Below are 20,889 nucleotides of genomic sequence, written 5' to 3'. Positions count from 1 at the left end.
CTATATCTGACATAGTCTTTGCTGGAGAGTCAAAAAAAAGTAATAGAGTTGGCGGTGGCGGCATTTGAAAAACATAAGGAAAAGTTATTTCTCTCATACTTATCACAGTTGGATATGAGGCGTCCAAAAGTATTTATGAATACGTTCTCTTTTCTAATCAAACAAGTCGCTCGAGATACGAACGTGCAAGCGGATCTATAGAACGCTCCAAGTCATGACGACATTTCGGCAAAAATGTTGAAACAGCTTAAGGGGATCGCAAACAACACATAGTCTAAGCATTCAATGCAATCCTACGCACCGGCAAACACTTCAAGGCTTTGAAAATTTCAGAAAATGCAGGGGTGCCTAAATATGAAAAGGATTGTACCTAGGTTACATCCTACATACCTCCCATCCTCCCAATAGTGTTCGAAAAACAGCCAACTGTAGCACCACATTGACTTTCGAGGGAAACACGTTACAATCGAACGAGTTCACAGGACCGTCACTGAGATAAAGAGTGCGCTGGGGGGTAGAAAATATAGCTAAACGATTTACTTGGATGTGGTGCAAGCCTTTGACAAAGTGTGGAAGAAGTTGCTTCCAATAATGTAGCAAGTAGTTGTAAAATCCGTTTGCTTGGAGCAGTTGAAATACAAAAACGTCATGTTTCGTTCTTATAATATCTAACCTTGAGTTCTCCGAAGTAGCTCTACCTCATCTACACTTCGGATCTACCAGCTGCCTGGGGAGCCAATATAGACTCAGATCACTATTTCATTGGTATAGTAGCCGGGCTCGAATTATAATATTGCCTACAATCCCCTCTGACAATCAGGTGAGAGTGAATATTATAGCCATCCACAACAAAGCCCTCCGTAAGACCGATAAGGGGGAAACAAATACTCTTCACAACCACGTGAAGAGCGCTATCATTTATACGGTCACAAACATACTTGGCCCCAGCCAAGTCCACTGTTTCGACGATGAAGCTAGCAACGGAACGGAAGAATGATGCATAACGAGTAATATTGCATTATCAAAGGACGCGGGCATACACAGAGATGAACAGAGAAATGACTTCACCGACGGAAAAAGGAAGAAAGTCTAGGAGAAACAACCGGTCTGTGAAATGTGTGTCGAAAAATGCAGGGAGTAACCGCACCAGGCGTGGAAGATTTATCAACAAGTCAGTGGGATGAAGCTTTATACACCTCGATGCTCATCCTGCCGAGACAGAGAGGGAAATCTGATTTCCGAGAATGGGCATATTGGAGCAACGGGATGAGTATATTGATGAACTGCTAACAATCAAAATATCGGCGAGCTGGAGATCTCGGCAACTGAAGACGACGGACCAATTCCGCCAACACCAAGCATCGAAGAAACAGTTCGTGCAATCCACCGGCTTAAAAACCATAAGTCACCAGAAGGGGATGGAATTACAGCCGAATTGGTTAAATACGGAGGCGACCAACTACATCAAATGGTTCATCAGCATTATTGATTTTTTTATGAGATTTTCTGTCTGCGGAAAGTGATGGGAAAACTGCTGGAATGTGTACATCATTTGCATCATCTTTTCGTTGACTTTAAAGCCTCCTATGACAGCATAGCCAGGGTAAACCTCTATACGTCCATGAGAGAATTCCGTATCCCAACGCAATTGATAAGACTGACTAGGTTGACTCTGACTAATGGTATAGGCCTGCCTTAATAAGGAACTCCAGACATCCCGGTTTTGCGCCGAGGTTCACCAATTCTGTATCCCAAAAAGCTGTCTGGCGTCCTGGCCTACGCCATCGTTCCATCTCAGGCACGGTCTTATTTTTCTACCATAAATATGACCCTTATATACTTTTCGGGCTGGATCATCCTCATACATACGGATTAGGTGACCCGCCCACCGCAACTTATTGAGCCGGATTTTATCCACAACCTGATGGTCATGGTATCGCTCATAGATTTCGTCATTATGTAGACTACGGAATCGTCTATCCTCATGTAGGGTGCCAAAAATTCTTCGGAGATTTCCCTCTTTGCCTCGGCAGGATGAAAATCGAGGGTGTGTAAGGCTTCATCCTGCCGACTTGTTGACTCCCACGCTTCCTTTTCCGTCTATGAAGTCGCTTTTTCGCTCGTTGGAGTTCGTGATAAGTCTCCGCGCGTGCCCGACTTCTTTGAGAATGCAACATTACTCGGTATGCAGCATTCTTCCGCTTCGTCGCTAGCTCACATTCATCGTCTAACTAGCCGTTCCAACTACTTTTGCGGCTGGTACCAAGTATGTTTGTGGTCGTATTTATGATAACGTTCTTTAGTTGATTATGGAGATCATTTATTGATGCTTTAACTCCATCAATTTCCCCTTATAGGTGTTGCGGAAACCGGCCCCTGTCGAACGGATCTCTTGCAACGCTGTTACATTAGCCCTTTATTGGGACAGGGTATCGGCTAGCTACTTGGCAGCATCTCTGTACAGGGAGTGCACGTTCCATGAGATAATAAGAAAATTGTTATTCCCTTCTCGTTACCGGGTTCGTCATTGTAAAATGCATCCTGTCCGAGGCTCCTTCTGTGGCTTCGTAATGTTGGATTTCTGTGTAGGGTTGTCAGCACTACCCAACCCGCAACTTGGAGGACCAGTTGGTAAAATTGGTCCCTTTTTTAGGCGCGGGAGACTCCTCTTCATCCTTCTCTGTATGCAGCTTTCTGTTAAGAGAGCTCGTAGCGGTTATCACGTGGAGGTGGAGATAGGGTTTGCTAGTAGAGCTGTTGGTGCTGCTTCAGCGGGTGTTTCCCAGGTTTTATGTTCCATCGTGGGTACCAATCCACGTTTCGCCCTGAGACGTACACTGCCCTTTGACCACCTGAAGAGAATTATTCGCGATACAGATGTCAATGCAACAGGCACCATCCTTGTCAAGTCCACCCAAATACTAATCAACGCTGACGATGCCGACATTATGTAATGAACAGCCCGAGATGAGCAGTCTACATTCAACCAGATCGAGCAGACAGCACGAGATCACGGGCTACACATTAGAAAATGCAAGAAGAAGTACATGGCAGCGTCAAAGAACAAAAAACCAGCAACATCGAATCGTACTTGTCAAACGAAGACAATGAAGATAGGAGACTACAACATTAGGACCGTTGAAAATTTCTCCCATCTAAGGTCCAAAATCAGCTATGACGATCAAATCCGTGCACGATTATTTGCTCCCAACAGAGCCTATTTCAGCTTACAAAAACTGTTTCGCTCGAAATGTCTCTCCATAAAGTCAAAGGCCTTACTGTACAAGACTATGATCTTATTAGACGTGGCAGACTCTGCCTGAGATCAAGCGATGGCGTAAGTCCGAACGCCAAACAGGAATATCGAATTGGTGTACCTCGGCGTAAAACCGAGGTCTCTGGAGTTCCTTACTAAAGCGGGCCTAGACCTGATACGGGTTGTTGCGCCGTTGATGGTGATGATGATTCTTCCATTTTAAGTACCCACTCTGATCCTTCGGTTGCATCTTCTCCGACTCAATTGAGAAGTGTCTTGCAAAATGAAGAATTCGTATGACCAAAACCAAGTTTCTTGCAACCCTGAAGTGACAGAACAGTGCCAAGGTTTTGGTCAACAGTATACTGATCCCAGTATAACCTTGAGCAAATCCTTTCCAACTAGTGGTCATCCTACAAGACAATTCCAGCAGAGCAGCAGTGTTAATTCCGTGAAAACCTAGTCTTATAGCCAGGATATGAAAGCAATGCGCCTAACTATGATTGATCTTATCGGATGTCGTCTCAATGCTTTAAAGTAGTTACTTTTATGCTCTGTATGGGGAACCTACCTCTCTGGTAAATGCAGACCATACTCGTATATCGCCATTGTATCTCAATTATTAAACAAATGTCGAGTCAGATACGTCCTAGCTGAATGGGGTCTTAATGACATGCTGGGCCCCATAAAGGGGTCGCTGACACCCATGTAATTACCCGAGATCAAGTCAATTGAAGCGTGATAATTTAATTGAGATTAATCCGTAACGTATGAAGTCAACCTATGAAAACCTGAAAGTTTCATCGAACTATCCAATTTCAGATGGCGTAGTGGAAACGACCAAATAGAACTTAGGTTGTTCTAACCTTGACTATTCAGATAAAGTTCTGGACATGGGGGCATGGGTGATGTTAGAATCAATATTTTAAATACCAAAAATGTAAAACTGAAAACGCGAAAACAACCCAACAAGAGATGTTATGGAGGAAACTTGAAAATTAATGCAAACCGCAAACTAGGATATCTGTAATTCGCAATAAGCGAAATGCAGAACAGAAAGCGGAACATCGTACAGTTCGAAATGAACAGAAAATACCAGAGAACTTCTATTAAAAAAGTTCAGATGCCCATGACCTACTAAATCAACTATTTCACTCTCGGAATTTGTACATCCAAATATGCAAACTTCAAACAGATACTCGTCCTATCTGAACAGGAGTCCTGTTCGACATTTAAATGGAAAGTCTGAATGAATTGAGTATCTTTAGAGCAAGCAAAGGATGCTGTCAGTAGGCAGTTTGTTGGATTTTTTCCCAAAAGGCTAAGTGCGTCTACTCACTTCCAAAATACGATTAGATAGACATGAAAGATACATTCGAGATACGTCCGTTGATCTACATAATGTATCTTCGAGTGCTTTGTTTACAAGGCAGCACTCAGCAAATGAGAGTTTGTTTTCAATTCAAATTGTTTGATGCTTTCCACCCTACATAATTATGACTACAAAAGTACAACCCAAGGAACACAACAAACACAATCAAAGAGCAATTAGAGGTGGCCGCGCCATGTTTATCTATTATGGTATGTTGGATGCAATGTACATATAGACAAACGTACATAAATATAAATTGTCCCATTAATTTCAATTAAAATCGTTAATGGCCGATTCGTTTTCGCAGATAAGATAAATGCAATGTAGAGTAGGTGTCACCACTTGGATGAACATAACAGTACTTTTAAGGCTTTATTGAATGATATTAAATGAAAGTTTCCATTGTAGAACGTAATCAAATGTAATCAAATAGAAATTATCATAGTCATCGAAAAAACTGGAAAGTTTGATATGAAAATGAAAAACGCATTTCCGCATTTTTCAGTTTTATCGATTTTGAATGGAATGGAAATTAATTAGGGACAACAAAGAAGGTCTGCGATGTTTACTTTCCATTTGCGGAATGTATTTTTTATGAAATTGATTGTCATTATCCTTTATGGAATGCATGCTATTCATATGTTGTGGGTGATGAACAGCAATGGCCTACATAATTTATTTTTTTATTAATGAGTCCCAGGTTAGGTTCCCAGTGCAAAAATGCATATAAAGAGAAAGGTTCAAGTCTGTCGAACAATTTTAATACAGTCTCCAATGAAACCAGTTAAAGGCCCTAAGTCAATCAACCCCACCTGAACGAGACAAACACTGTAATGACTAATGGATTGTGGGTTCCCCCTCGGCCACCACCTTGCCATGGTGGGGAAGCTGGTGGTAGTTTACTACTACACTAAGGGTGTCCAAACATAGCTATTCTCACCGATAGCCAAGCAGCGATCAAGGCACTTAGGTCCAACCAGGTGAACTCTAAACTGGTATGGGAATGCCTTGAGAGACTGAATACACTCGGCTCGTCCAACGAGGTCTGGATACTTTGGGTTCCAGGCCATGCTGGGTTGGAAGGCAACGAGGCAGCGGATGAACTAGCCAAGAAGGGAGCAGGGATGCCTCTACACGGGTCAGAACCCTTCTGTGGAATCGGAAACGGTTTCATGGCTATGAATCTAAGGAACGAAGAGAAACGGTTGAGGGAACTATATTGGGCGGGCCTGCCAGGGATGGAGCAGTCCAGGGTGCTTATTGGGGGATACGAACCCATGCGTACAAAGGATTGCTTAAACCTCACCAAAAAGGACCTCCGAATCATAGTGGGAATTCTCACTGGTCATTGTCGGCTGAACTACCACCTAGGGGAGCTAGGGATATCTACGGACACTGCCTGCAGGTTTTGTGAGGAGGAGGACGAAACCTCTACACATGAGATACTATGATCAATAGGTACACTATAACCAGTAAAAGGGGCACAATAGTTCTTCAAGGACGCGATGCGACTTTCCCTTAACAGAATAATAATAAGGGTATCCAAAAACACATGAAAATGGAAACAAAGGATTGTAAGTCTCCAAGTGGTAAGAAGTCACAGACTTCGAATCCACCCGTGATTCTGAGAATACAGGTCGTTGCCGAGGCACGGATTTTGGAGACCTAACCTAATTGATGCTCCCCACGGAGAAATCTGTGGAAGACACGCTCTCCACTTCAATGGAAAACCTACACCCGGTGTCTACGGCGCGGTCAGCCAAAAAGGAGAGTACAGCAACTTCCTTAATGAGAGGAACTGGAAATTTGAGTACTGTCGATGACACTGTTGCCTAACTCTTCTAAAATACGGGATAAGAAGGGTCGACAGAAGGAAACTTTAGCCGCACAGGAGAAGGGACTACAAACTTGTCTGTCAGAACCTTCTCCTTCGCCTGTACTAGGAAAGACGGTAGAAAGGGAAGCTGGTAATGTGGACCCAACTGGTCTTAGGCAGGTATGTGAAAACAGATCCATGCAGCCCGAACTCCGTGAACCTGGGAGGGCTTCTCGCCGACGCCAACGGAAGGCACTGCGAAAGAAGGCGAACTTTCTTGGGAATGAGGACATGGACGTTGCTACACCATCAAGTGTGGCGATATCCAGAGAAATCGGACGCAAGAAAACGGAACTTTCGGCGGAAGGTGAGGATAAGCTGGTAACCCCAGTGAGATCTACAGTGAACGCAGCAGACTTTTCAGTTACCGGCAGTTTTCATATTAGACTGCACTGATGGCTACAAACATAAGAGTTAGTCACATCAACCTGCAGCATGCCAAAGTTTCTTCCTATCTACTGGCGACAAAGCTGGAAAATTTGCAGAACTGTCCTTATATATTTCTGGTTCAAGAGCCTTGTGTTAACAGAATCTGTGGTATTGGATCAGTCAAGGGAATTAGGATCTTCTTCAATGAAAGATCCTCGAGACCGAGGGCCTGCGTTCTGATGTCAAAATTGTTAGAGGCAACCATGCTAAGACAACTCTGCTTTCAGGTCCTTTTGGGGTCAACTTACAATACCAGGTTAATGGTTAGAATAGAAACGTTATAGTTGCATCTGCTCACTTTCCCTACGATTATTTGTGCCCCCCGCCGATGCAAGAACTAAGGGATCTGGCAGTGTATGCAGAATCAAGTGGCCTTGAATTTTTAATAGGTTGTGATGCGATCACTTAGCATATTTGGTGGGGCAGTAGCAAATGCAATCCTAGAGGAAAGAAGTTGTTAGCGTAAACAACATCAACGCGCCATTGTTCGCGTTTCCTGAAATGCGCTTCAGCTAACCCCTCGATTTCCTGAGATTCCTACACCCCTACTGTTCTGTGCCAAGTTCCCTCGGGGCGACCCACTAGTTGGCCATCTTTTGAGACTGGATTCTACTGTATCGCGTAGCCAACAATGGAATTTTCGCCCCTCATTAACGTGCGATCTATCCACTATCACGTCTGCCTTCCAATCACAGTGTGTACGAGTGCCAGGCCTATATGTCGACCTAGTTCTTCATCAGAGGTTGCATCAGGCCAGTGAAATCCGATGATACAGGGCAGACAGATATTGGCAAAGGCTTGGTGCTTTTGAGTAACAGTGGAGTTCACTGACAAGACAGTCCCAACTTGATCTTAATGTTGAGATAACTGTATTCCTAGATTTTGATAAGGCAGCCGAGACGGATCTAGCGCTATTAATGCGTCGGGCAATATTCAGTTTGGTTCCGCCGTCACGGAAACGACGCTGCTTAGAAATACAAATTAATTGATACCTTCGATGATCTATCTATTAATGCAGACACGTCAGACTTAGAATATTGGTTTTGTTGGTGTTTATCTTCAGTCCAACTTTACTTGCAGCGTAGGCGAGGTATATGAGGAAAGATGTCAAGGTCCATTAATTTCCTCCACTTCAAAGATAACAAGAATAAATAATATCGGTGAGAAGATATAATCTTGGCGAGCAATGCTTTCGATTACAAAATCCTCCAAAATTTTACTTTAATAGCACGTGACATTTTCCGTCATCATATGTCGCTTAGATAATGCGTAAAGCACTTCCGGAGCGGGAACCAGCCTATTCTCTGTCGATCAAGCTTTCCTTGATGCATTGCAGGATTATTTTAGATATTATCGCTGCAACGACAGGGGGCACACAGATATCCCCATAATTGTCACATTCAAGACGGGTTCTCTTCATTAGACAATCATCAACATTGGTCCCCTTCGTCCATTCTCGAGCAAAGGCCTCGGATTCGCGAGATTCTCATACAAGTGGAAGTAGCAAACTTGCAATAACTGCAGGTGCAGTAAATAACTCTGCGGAGAAACCGTCAGACCCATCGATTTTACTTCCTTTGAATCCATTGATGACTGGAATAATTTTTCTTCCCCTTGGAAGAATAGTCCGTGTCCACATATTACGGTGACTAGCTGTTTTATCCGCAAGGGGTGCAGCCTCAACGGATGTGATACGGAGTGTTGTTTCCAGCTTTTCTGTTTCTCGTCATCGTGGATGAGAAGTCGACCATTGACCCCCTTCACAAGACCATCGAAAGCTTTCCAACTACATGCAAGCTCTTTCGTGATGCACTATACACTCCTGAAATCGTTGCGTTTTGCGTCCCCTTCTGCTTCCATGACCAGCGCAATAACTAATTCTCTCTTTTCACTTCTCGGAATTTCGCCTAGTATCAGAGTTTGAGCGGGTCCCGCCCGCCATCCCCGGTCAATTGTACCTTCATCGCCGCCCTTTCGTCAATCCGTTTCCCCGATTCTGGAGTCAGCTAGATCTTATGACATCCCTTTGGAGCTTTGCCGACAACCTGTGTAGCACCCAAGGTTGCTCAGTATATCTGTCGTCCGGTTAGGAAGTGGGCTATCTCACTGTCGAGCGGCAGCTCAATCATATAAGCGGCTGATGTTTTAGCTCGCCACCACTGCGACAAACGGCGGCCACAAAACAAAAGCGAACGTAAAAGACCATCTGACGCCGATCCCTTTCGAGGCAATTTCAGAGCCTCTCTTGTTAGGCATATCCAGAAAACACCTCCTAAATCTACCGTTGATCACGAAGCGGTCAATTTGATTGTTTATAAGATGTCGCTCAGTTGAAACCCAACTGACCTTGTTGCGCCGGAACAATGTGCCACCAATGACAGTCGGTAAAAGTTGCAGAAATCCACGAACCGCTCACCTTTACCTTTGTGATCGCCAAGACCGTATTTTCCCATAACATGTATGGACTACGTGTTGTCAGATCCCATCTTGGCGTTCAGATCACACATCATGATCACAATGTTACCTTTAGGAAGCCTTCCCTGGACTGCGTATGGTTGTTCGTAGAGACCGAGCATTCTGAGGACCCTCGCTACCATTATGGAGGAGCTTGTATATATTCCAGAAACCAATCATAGTCAGTTTTCGATAGCTAAAGGACGTACCTTTATCCGAGGCGTTGTTGGTAGTCCTGTCGAAATGAAGTTGATGGTAAATATTAACCAGCAGACTGAGAGCAGACTGGAGGGCCCTCATTTTAATATGAGAGAATGACACAACATTCCTTACCGAGGCATCAAGCATGACATGAGGAGTAAGTGTAGAAGTTTCCGCGAATATAGACAGAACAGTCGATTTTCACGATATTCCAGGGTTCGGCAATGTGTTTCAAGTGTGGACGGAATCTTCCAGGGAAACCCTAGAGCTGTTAGTTCAGACGGACGGGAGGACTTTGAGTAAAAGCCTTGCTTGGAGAGTGTGCAATCCTAGTCATGCGAGATTATGAAATCGGTACTTGCCGAGCATAAAATCAGCTGGGCTATAAACAGCTTCACCGTATACAAACATCCAGGCACAGATGGTATAATGCCAGTCATGAAGCAGCAAAAAGGGTTGTACCGTGGCTTATCGTAATTTGCGGAAGCTGTATCTCCTTGGGATACGTACGCCATTCTTGGAAATGCGTACGAGTGGTTTTCATATGCGCGAAGGACTCTCCATCAATCCGCTTCACCTCTTTCGTAATGAAGACCCTACATCGCGTCCTGAACATCCACTTAAGAATGATTATTGACAGAACGTCTTCCTTTAAGCCGCAGCACGCTGACCTCAAAGACAAATCCACAGAAGCCGCTTTCCACAAAGTATTTGAGTGGTCCCTGCAGTATACTCTAACAGCCTTCCAGGATATAGAGAGAGTATTCAATAATGTTAGTATCAACGTCACCAAAACCAATATTGGATTGCAGGAATATCTTACCCATTGGATAATATCCATGCTAAATACTAGAATAATCCAGTCAGATCTGGAAGGTAGCCACTTGACCAGAATAGAGAGTAGAGGCATATCCCTGGGTGGCATCATCTCTCCGGTGTTCTGGTTAAAAATAATGAAGGAAATTTTACGCATATTAGGCAGGAGCGGGGTGAAGATGGTAAAGGTGTGCATGCGAGCCGCAAGATGTGGACTCAGCATAAATCCAACCAAAAGGGAACCTATCCTATTTATCACCACAAGAAGGGTACCCTAGTTCCATCTTCCGCGGCTGAATGAACAAAGATTATTTCTATCCTCTAATGTGTAGTATCTGAATGTAATCCAGGATCCGAAGCCAGATCGGGGATTGAACATAGAACTACGAGTTAAGAAGGCCAGTATAACCCTCTACGCCTACAAGATGACCTTTCCAAAGAAATGGGGTTGCTGGCCGAGGATTTCGTCATATGCTACGTCCCATCTTAACGTACAGCTCTATTGTGTGATGGCAGGTTCTGGGCAAAAAGCACAATAGAACGGAGCTTAATAGGATTCAAAGAAACTCGTGCCGGTACTACCGAGTTTCTGCAGTCCTCATCGGCAGATGCTCGTAATGTCTTCCTGCGTGTTTTTGTTCTAGACCTCGACATTGAATACGTCGTAGCGTGCCTTCTCTGAGTTCCCGGTCATATAAACAGGGGGAATGGACGGGCTCGCGGACTGGCCAGCCGGGGATGTCATCTTGGCAGTCCTTTGGCGGGTGTAGTCTGTGTTCCGCTGCCGACTGTCAAGTGTGGAATTTATTCGCACTACTTATCAAACATTTGGCATGTCTCTAACAAAACCGGATTGCGGGAGCTTCTATGCCAGACACATTCAAATGCATACAAGATTGCGATGGTCCGAGGGGGCACTGGCCCATAATCGACCATGTCGCCGGACTCCGCTTACTGAACAATTAATATTTCGGAAGCTGAGGAGAAAGAGGAGCAACCCTCAGGCAATTTCTTTAGTCTTTAACTAGAGCTAGGTTGCGGACACTAGGTAAACCATTCTTTGAAGACCTCAATGAGATCTCTAGTTGCTTTCTTTCATGAATGCCATGGGCTGGCTCTGAAAATTTGAGCTGGTTGGACTCCTTGTCCTTATCACAGCAGTCCTGGTCTTAGGAGTTTGTTCCAGCAACACGGTCTACCACAACGCTAATTGGACTCCTCTGAGCGGCCACTGTTACCTACCTACCATTTCAAACGCGGGCACAAACAATGTTGGGAGCCTGCCAGTGGCTCTGGTATGATTCGATCCCAAGCTTAACATAGTCATTTACCGATATACAAGTACCAATAAAGCTTTGTACTCAATGGCGACATCCTCCTGGTTGTTGGAGCAAGGGCGTTTGGTTAACATGCCCAGAGTCACGTTCCTCTGGATTTCTGGTCAGGGGAACATAACGGGGAACGGTCGGGCCGATAGACGGCCCAATTTAGAGTCCGCATTGTGTAATGTGAAGCGTGGAGCCTACTCGCAATACTTAAGAGTTGCTCAATGACCATTATCTGCGCTAAGTCAGGGAAGATTTGGTCCTTTTATATCAAAACCTAGTCATGGAAGTTATTGGACCAGACGCGCACAAATTTGTGCAAGATTGTTGTTGTTTTGCACGGGGCGTTGACTTATTGGTGATCAGGCCGTTAAGTTCGGTACATCTTATAATTTGAAATAGGAGAGAGAAACCCTTAGGTTCTTCCTCTCCGATTGTTCAGCTCTCTCTAGGGCTAGGCTACAGACATTAGGTGATTAAAACTTTGGAGACCTCAAAAATATCTCTAATTGTAGAATGAGCGAACTTCCTTCGAAAACGCTAAGGCCTGGGTTCTGTTCCTTTTGGAATTTCACTAGTAGTCAGGGTAATAGGAGTTTATGACGTCAAAACAGCATATCGCTGTTGATATCTACCCACCTAACCCCCTCTATCTCACAACTACGGCCTCATTTATCTCCTCTCCTCTTATTTAAAATAATCAAGAGATACCCCCACGCTGGTTGACGCTCGTTGCCTTCTCGACTTTACCAGCTCCGTTGTTAAATGTCTTCTTTGACTGTAAGAAACACACGCCAGTCATACGGATCTAAAACTTTCAATTCCGTCTTCTACCACATATACCTCTCCAAAGTCTATCTGCTCAATTCCCTCCCCCATGATTATAGCCAAATCTGAAGGGTTTCTATGATGTTCCTCTCCTCTTCACTTTGAAGTTCCTTAGGACTCTACACTAGACCTCCTATTTTTCTTATACTTTATTAACGACTTCCCGTCTTTTCGCATCTACCGGTGCCCAAAAAGTAACAGAAACAACATTAAATTATGTGCCTTGGTTTCGTCTCCGTTAGACTATTCTCTCTTTCAATCCAACTTATGTTTTCTTATGCGTTGGTACTCGGTAACTACACTAAATATCAGCAAATGCAACTGGATATGTAACTTGCTTAAATCTTCCCTTTTCTACTCTCTTAATTAACAACCTCTATCACTTCGGAGCTCCTTTCAAGATCTGGCTATAACCCTCGGCGATAAGCTTTGTTTGAATTCACGTTTCCTCAATATTGTCAATCGCCCTTCCAGAATGTTTGGTTTTATCCTACATTTGCTTTCCGACTTTAAAGCAAGCCTAAACATTATTTGACTCCCTCGTTAGAACCATCCTTGAATATTAGTCTGTAATTTCGACACCCTTCCGTAATGGTTACTGCCTTATTCTTCAAGCTGGACACTCTTTTTGAGCGCCGTGATTACCTAATGAATTGTTCTGCTTTCTCAGATATTAGCTTCCGCATCGCCTTCAGCAGCACGTGTAGCTTACAGATTTCCAAGCTTCCCTTAGTGGAGTTCAACAACTACTTTTACTCCCCGATCCCGAGATTATGCCGGTCTTACAAAACCCCACGGCTTGGTACGTTTTACTCTGTCTCTCTTCCTATTTTAAATATAGAATAAGCCACCTACGTCTTCCTGTCTCTGAGAGAGGCTTTCAACTCTAAGGTCATGAGTTCTCATCCCAAGTTGGCCTGCTGTTATGGCCTACTACGTGGGGAGTAAGTTGGCTCGCTTCCCCCCTTCCCTAAACGGTCAAAATATGCTTTTATTTAAATTTATTTGACAGCTCTCTTCCCGGTTGACAATAGCCAACTTGAATATTTGCTCTGTGCGCTCTCAACTCAGTCAATCCCAAATTCGATGAAAAGAGAGGCATGTGGAATTTCTATGATATCTTTTTTGTCTTCTCCACCGACTTTATGTGATTTTTTCTTCGGTCAGCCTAGTCTTTGTGGTATATGCAAATTACTCGTATGTCCTCGAAAAAGTGAATGTCCTACGAAACAAAGGAGTGACCAAAGTCTACATAAGCCAGATAGCATTCACGAATTAGAGTTTTCTCACACTTAATTCTGTTTACCGGGCATATCTTAAACTCTGTGCAGAGGGACCACATGAGATGTCCACAGTCAATGGCTAGGACAATATGACTCTATTGATTTCCCAGACTACACATCCTGGAAGCATGTGCCTTGACATAAGTCTAAATTCAATTTTCTGCTTTAGGGTCTCGTCCTTGTCATTCCAACATAATCCTTTCCGTATAAACCAAGAACATTTAATTCCAAGGATTTGCAAGGATTTCGGAATATGCTCGGTTAAGCTCCATAAATTAGATTATTCCTATTCAAAGTACTAAAATGGGGGCTGCATTCAATACTTATCGCATCTCCATCTTACTTCGAGTCTGTGTCGGAGTTTTTGCGCGAATTGGGTGTGAAGAGCAGACAGAGCGAAAGGAGATAAGATGGCTGGACAACAAAATCTTGAAAAATGAAGAGCCTTCAAATCAATATAAACATATTAAAAGGCTTCATTTGCATAAAACTAATTGAAAATGGATCTCGTTCGTCTATCGTAAGATGCTGAAAGCAATATTCAAAGTCGTAAAGAAGACATTCTATTACGAGTTCCTTGCTCCATTGCTAGTTTCCGCCAGTTGGTCTTCTAATCTAGGATGGCAGCATATAAAGATGATAGACCTATATTGAGGCTGGATATATCCTGGAAGCCAGGGCCTTATTTCGGCTGAATAGACTCACATCACCCGAACAAACGAGTGAATATACCAACATATCTACATTCCGAATGACCATTAAATTCAAACCAAAATCATTTGATACACTTAATTATCTAGGATTCAATATTCCCCGGGCAGATTCCCTCGGGAATCCTCAGATACGCACCAACAATAAGCTCTTTAACGACTTGTCTTATTATCAAGATTATATCCTACTTTTTGCTATTCTCATCTTCTCCTAGGTCGTTTCTCAGTAAACGTCTTCCCGGGGAGAATATAAAAGTAGGACTGACTGTTTGATAGATAGCGAAAGCTGATTAATTTATGGCATGCAGCGAAATTCCAAGTTTGACGTTAAGGGATTGTGGGTATGTGAGGAAATGGATTCAGGGCTATACGTACGCTTTTCAATTGAGTAAATGCGCCCCAAGCCAGGAGATGAAAAAGTGGCAAACTGGGAAGTGGGATGACTAATGGGATATGGATAGAAGTATATTCTTTTGTGAGGTTGCTAAGAGTGAAAAAGGAAAGTTAACTTTCGAGTTTGATGTTGTAAGTTTGCCTTTTTTGCAGTGCTATGTCCTCTCTAGCCAGAGGGCTATCCATTATACAGATCGGAAAGAGGACTCCAATTTTCCTCGATAGGAATGTGGGACTAATAATTTGGGGAAACTGCTTAATTTCTTCTTCCATGTGACTGGTAAACTAAGTAGCATTATAGATTTAAGACAGAAGAGTAGAGTAGTCCAGTAAAGTCAAACTTTTCCAGAGTATTCTGGCTTTGCCCTTTAGTAAGTATTCTCTGGATTTACCACAAATATGATCCTGCAGTCTGGCTTACTGAAAAACACTGGTGGTCTTTCTTTTCATCTCCCTCAAGGGTAATCTGCAACCTTTAATGGATCGCTCAAATAAGGAGAGTAGTATCCCCGAGGAGCCTGAGTAAGTAGTTTTGTCCCCTAATTGGCAGTATACCTGCGTCTGGACACACTGGCAGAAGCCGTCGTTGATTGGGTGCCAAATTGACGTTAGTAGCGTATATCAGAAGCAAGTCCCTTGAGGCCTTTGTCCCGTTCATAATCAGGATCATCCCTTGTCACTGTGACCGGTAGTGTGCATTGAACTGGTATCAGTAGATCTCGTTGCCCCAAGCTGATCCGGCCGTGAGTTCCTGGATAAGCTAAGTGTAGGTCAGATCTCAGGAAACTGGGGTAGGGGTTTTGTCCCAGATGATACACCTGGTCCTGACTCTCCCGTTCTATTCCCTTGCACACATCGCACTGGTAAAATTTCCATAGAGAACCTAAAGAGGAAGAGTTGACTGCGTTTGGGTGTAGCATGAAAATGCGTCCCAGTTTGAAAATACCTGACGAAATGGCGGGTCGCCCAAATAAAGAGAAAACCTTGCAAAGTGAAGCGACTGGCGGTGAGGGTATGACAACTAAAGTACCTTGCAATGTTCTCGTTCGGAAAAAAATAAGACCTAAGCAGGTGAATTCGGGCACCAGTCGAGTAGGAGCGCTGTCGATTGTCCTTGGGAAAGCTGAAGAGGGAGGGGTTATCAGAAAATACGTGGCGGTGGTTAAACGCATGCGGTCGATAAAGTTCTTCAAGAAAAGCGTAAACAAACGCGTGAAAAACGAACAAACATGGAGAGCAGGAAAAGAAGTAGGAAAGGAAGAAATACCCGCGATTTACGCTGAGAACACTATTAATGAATTACACATACGCCAAAGCAAACCTACTGGGAAAAAGGCAGAAAGTGGAAGACGTACGTCAAGAAGATTGCAGGCCCTAGAAAAAAAAAACAAGGTAAAGAAAGTGCACAACGGGACAACAGCCACACCGTCAGAAAACCGTCCATATAAAGCTAAGGTGGAGATAAATGTTAAATAACTTACGGAAAAGATGAAGAATTAACCAAGCACTAGAACGCCAACCTTACCCATTAAGGAGACGGAAGGCGAGAAACCAGCTATAAAATGGAGTCAGAAAACACTGGAACAGAAGTGTCTTTCATATGGAAAACGAACGAGGACTAACAAGAGTACGTTCTGCGAGGCAGTCAAGAGGGTAATGGGAGAGAAAATCCTCGTTTCTACTCTACAAAACCTATGTACTCTCTAGAAATCCAAAATTTTGACTGGCTCACAGAAAAGTCGAAGTGGAAGAGGTGATGAACCGCGTATATCCAGATGTAAGCAACGCCAGGATGGGTATTACTTCTGTGAATTGTAGAGGCCAAAAATTCGTTATGATCGCGAAGTAATACGCGAGGAAAATCCTTGACAACTGAAAAATCAAAATTGGTAGTGGGCACACGTCTTCAGCTTGCGGCGATCCAACAAAAAGACACTTTGCGTAGATGCGGTCTGGTAGGTCCCCAGAGCGGTGAGAGCGTTGTCTACATTGGGGTACCGAGGCGGGATGCAGTCGTTAGAATGAAACTGGAAATGGCTAGGACGAAGCCAGCATGATCCGTATCCTTGAAATTAACATGCAACCGAGTGCAACCGCACACGAGTTCCTAGTGTGGTTCGCCGAGAAGATGAAAGCTGATCTAGTGCTAATTAGCGAGCAATACTGGGACAAATACCCGACTTGATGGCATCTTGACTTATTGGGTGCCGATACTATTTGGGTTTGGAAAGGCATTCATCTTCGAGTTCTTGCCCAAGCCCGAGCGAATGGTTTTGTCAAGATTCGATTTTTAGGGATAACGTTTCCTAGCAGTTATCTAACGGCGAATGAGACGATGTCCTTTTTTTGACAGGCTAGATATGCAGGAGTTTGTCGTCTTGGGCATGTCCTGGTGGGAGTGACGTCAACACCAGGACCCTTAAATGGTTCACTTTCACCCTGGCTTCAGAGGAAAACGGATTCTGCACTTGTTAGATCCGTGTTAACGTTCCGACGCCCAGGCTTCGAATCAACTTTAGAATGACTGGCGCCGTCACGTTGGCAGAAGGATGGCGAGTTCTGGAAGTGGTTGACTCTATTGGTGGCATGCCACAGCCCGGCGCCCGCCGCGCGTCAAACGCCGCACGGACAAACATTTTGGTTCGATGAAGCTTTTGGAACATGCAGAATTGCGCTGTAGAGTACTATCGGGGGCGGTGGCGTTACTGCTGACAGTTCCATAAATTCATTGGCGAAGTGGATAACGACGGGCTGTGAAGCTTCCGTGTCCTTGCCCTGACAAGCATTTTATGAACTGTCAGACGGAGGAAATTGGCGACCTACAGAAAAAGTTTCATAAGCTCGTCGTTTGGCACAGCGTTTCCACGTGGGAGGAGGAATGCCCCACATAGGCTGAGTAGAGATCAGCTGAACGGAAACTCCGAAGCACGGGAAGCAAAAGCAAAGCTAGCTTTTGCCAGAGCCTGGCCGACGAGGTAAATGGAGATTCACGGGAAGTCGGTTACAAACTTGTCACTCGGAGAGTGGGACAACATCGGAAACACTGCATGCTCAGTACCAACTAGATAGACTGCATTGTATGGGCATCATTCCCCAGAAATTTCAAACGGGTTGATGGGAACAGTGCAGAATGCTCTTTATCGGCAGAAACCCCAAGTCTTGATGGTATCTCGGTAGAAGTATATAAACTGGTGTTTTACCAGTGGCCAGGCTTACTGCTCGGTGTGTTCAACGCTTACCTGAAGAAGGGCTAGAAAGCTGCGTCATCTGCGATCTTTAATGGATCGCTCATATACGAAGATTAGTATCCACGAGGTGCCCGAATAAGTAGTTTTGTCCCGTAACTGGCAGTATACTTGCGTCAGGGCAGACTGGAAGAAGCCGTCGTTGATTGGGTGCCAAATTAGCAGTTGTGGTGTGTATCAGAAGTAAGCCTCTTGGGGCCATAGTCTATAGTGGTATTAGTAGACTTCGTTGCCCCGAGCTGATCCGGCCGTGAGTTCTGGGACAAGCTATGTATAGGGCAGATCTCAGGAAACTGGGGTAGGGTTTTGTACTCGATCAGAAGGTGACGGAAGGAGGCTCTGAGCTGCATTATGGCCACTCTGTATGCTTGACACGGGCGGGAAAATGGTCAAAAAGAGTCAACTCATTGAAGTGTTCTGTGCTACCGGGGATCAAATCAAAGCAGAAATGAACGAAGCTGTGACTAGAGTCTGGGCTTTAAGTTGACTAATGGCGAATGTTTGATGCGCTGCATCTACTAAGACACGTCTGATTGCAGTCTATTCTATTCTAAACTGATCGCTCCCCTCCTGGTGGTGAGGAAGAGCACAAAAAATAGAAGTACCACCTACCCCTCTGAAAACAGCATGATCGAGAGCTAAGCAGAAAATTTTTCGTTTATGAATTGTTGAAGACCTTAGAGTCCATTTGTTGACTGACCGAATTAATTGAGAAGAACAAATCTTGGACGACTTTTGTCTACGGACCTCTGGTTTTGGGCAAAGGACACATTTTTCAAAAGCATGCTCACAGAAGATTTCATCGAAAACAGAGTCTATTCATCGGATACTCCTTCATTTCACCCGCAACCACTAGGTTTCTAGGAAAAATGGTTATAGCCTTTATTAATTAATCCATTTTGTTGTGAAACCAACAAGAACTCAGGACCACATCAATATAAAACGAAGATCCACTTTTTGAGTTTATCGAACTTCAAATATAGACCCCTCGTTCCCTGTGGGTTGCTTACGAATAAACTCAAAGCCTTCCCTGCTCGTCGTAAAGGTCGATTAAAAGGGATAGAAATGTTTTGGCTAGTAACATTTAAATTCTGAAATCTTATTACTGCCGAAACTTCAACAACGCTAAGGGTAGAGACTGAATTCAGAACCACGACTTTTGGCTATCGAAAACGGATTATGATTGTTTTCTGGAATGTATGCAAGTTCCTCGACAACATTAGCGAGGGTCATCAGAATTCTCGCTCTTCCAACTAGAGTGGGAATTCCTTCGACATAAGCAGGACATTTTAGGCCTGAGCGAAGTAAGATGGGGGGCCTTGAAGAGTACTGCTCTCCCTCTTCCAGCAATCTAGACGCGAATGAGATTGTTTCTGACAGTTACTGCGAGACGCGCACTCTTTACCTGAAAGCCGGTTTCTAACAGACTTTAACTGTGAAATTGTGGTCTAGGCTAAGGAACATCACAATTGTTCAATGCTACGCATCAAAGGGCACTTCCGATATAGTAGAGAAGGATGCTTGCTACGAGCAATTACATGGAGGCTTCCTAAAGGTAATATAGTGATCATGATGGGTGATCTGAACGTCAAGGTGGCGGCTGAAAACGCTTTCCTTGGACAGGTGATGGGGAAACAGAGTCTTGGCGGTAGTAGTTGGAGGTTTGTGGATCTCTCCAACTTCCACCGCCTCATCGTTAGTGCCACAATGTGCGAACACAGAGCCTGCCATAGGGTCCATTATGTTTCAAGTGACCGACATCATACGACTAATCAGAATGATCATTTCGCGATCAGCAGTGGATTTAGGAGTTGTCTCCTGGGTGTCAGTAGCAAGATAGGCGCTGAAATCGACCTCGAAAAGGATTACTATGTGATGGTCGCTTACGTTCGCTTTCGTGTTGCATCCGACACTTATCATAAGATTGGGGAGCTGCGACCCCCCAAGTTCAACATCGACCGCTTGAATGACATAACTGTCGGTGAGTGGGGTAAATATATTGAGCCACCCTCCTGGAAATATTGATGAACACTGAACCGCCATAAAAATACTTTTTTCTCAAGGTCTCAAAGGCGCATCATAAAATTGATTGACTGTGGAATCGTGGAAGCGGATAGATGAACGGAGTTGGTTAAAGGCCCTACTGTCAGCTCCAAGTGATGACGAGCGTTACACGCTCAAATTCCGATACCGAACGAAATCCCGAGAAGTTTATCGTAGTGTATACCATGACAAGAAAGAATTTTCTATTGCGCTGATGAGGATAGCAGAAGATGCCGCAGATCGCAATGATTTCAGGAATGTATACTGCATTACGAAAGGGTGCATGTGGTAGCAAATTTTTCGACGGTCCTGTGAAGGGCGTCAACGATCAACTTCGTATCCACGATGGTGAACGGCGGAAGAGGTGGAAAGAGCATTTCACTATGGTTCTTAACCGCATCACATCCGGTGAGGTTCCTCCTCTTGTAAATAAAATGGCAAGCCACCGTAGCGTTGCGGATACGGAATGTTCTTCCAAGCAGAAGAGAAACTATTACGGCCATTAATGCACTCAAACGTAGTAGAGCCGCTGCGCTTGTCAGTCTCCCCGCAGAGTTATTTATCACTGTATCTGCAGTTACTGTAGATTTGCTACTTCCACTTGTAAAAAAATCTTGGGAATCCGAGGCCTTTCACAATGAGTGGAAGAAGGGGATGA

General features: G+C 44.2%; 2 protein-coding genes across 4 annotated transcripts in view; one reads left to right on the top strand and one right to left on the bottom strand.

The window, feature by feature from the left end:
* Positions 1-20,889, bottom strand: part of LOC119651725 — a 613,458-nt gene that overhangs the window by 353,915 nt on the left and 238,654 nt on the right. The window lies entirely within an intron of this gene.
* LOC119651726 (cGMP-dependent protein kinase, isozyme 1) overlaps positions 1-20,889 on the top strand; it is a 59,031-nt gene that overhangs the window by 6,105 nt on the left and 32,037 nt on the right. The window lies entirely within an intron of this gene.

The sequence above is a fragment of the Hermetia illucens genome, chromosome 3 (genome assembly GCF_905115235.1).
Source record: "Hermetia illucens chromosome 3, iHerIll2.2.curated.20191125, whole genome shotgun sequence".
NCBI classification, from domain to species: Eukaryota; Metazoa; Arthropoda; class Insecta; order Diptera; family Stratiomyidae; genus Hermetia; species Hermetia illucens.
Note: the sequence above shows the minus strand (reverse complement) of the source record. Positions and strands in the feature narration are given on the sequence as shown.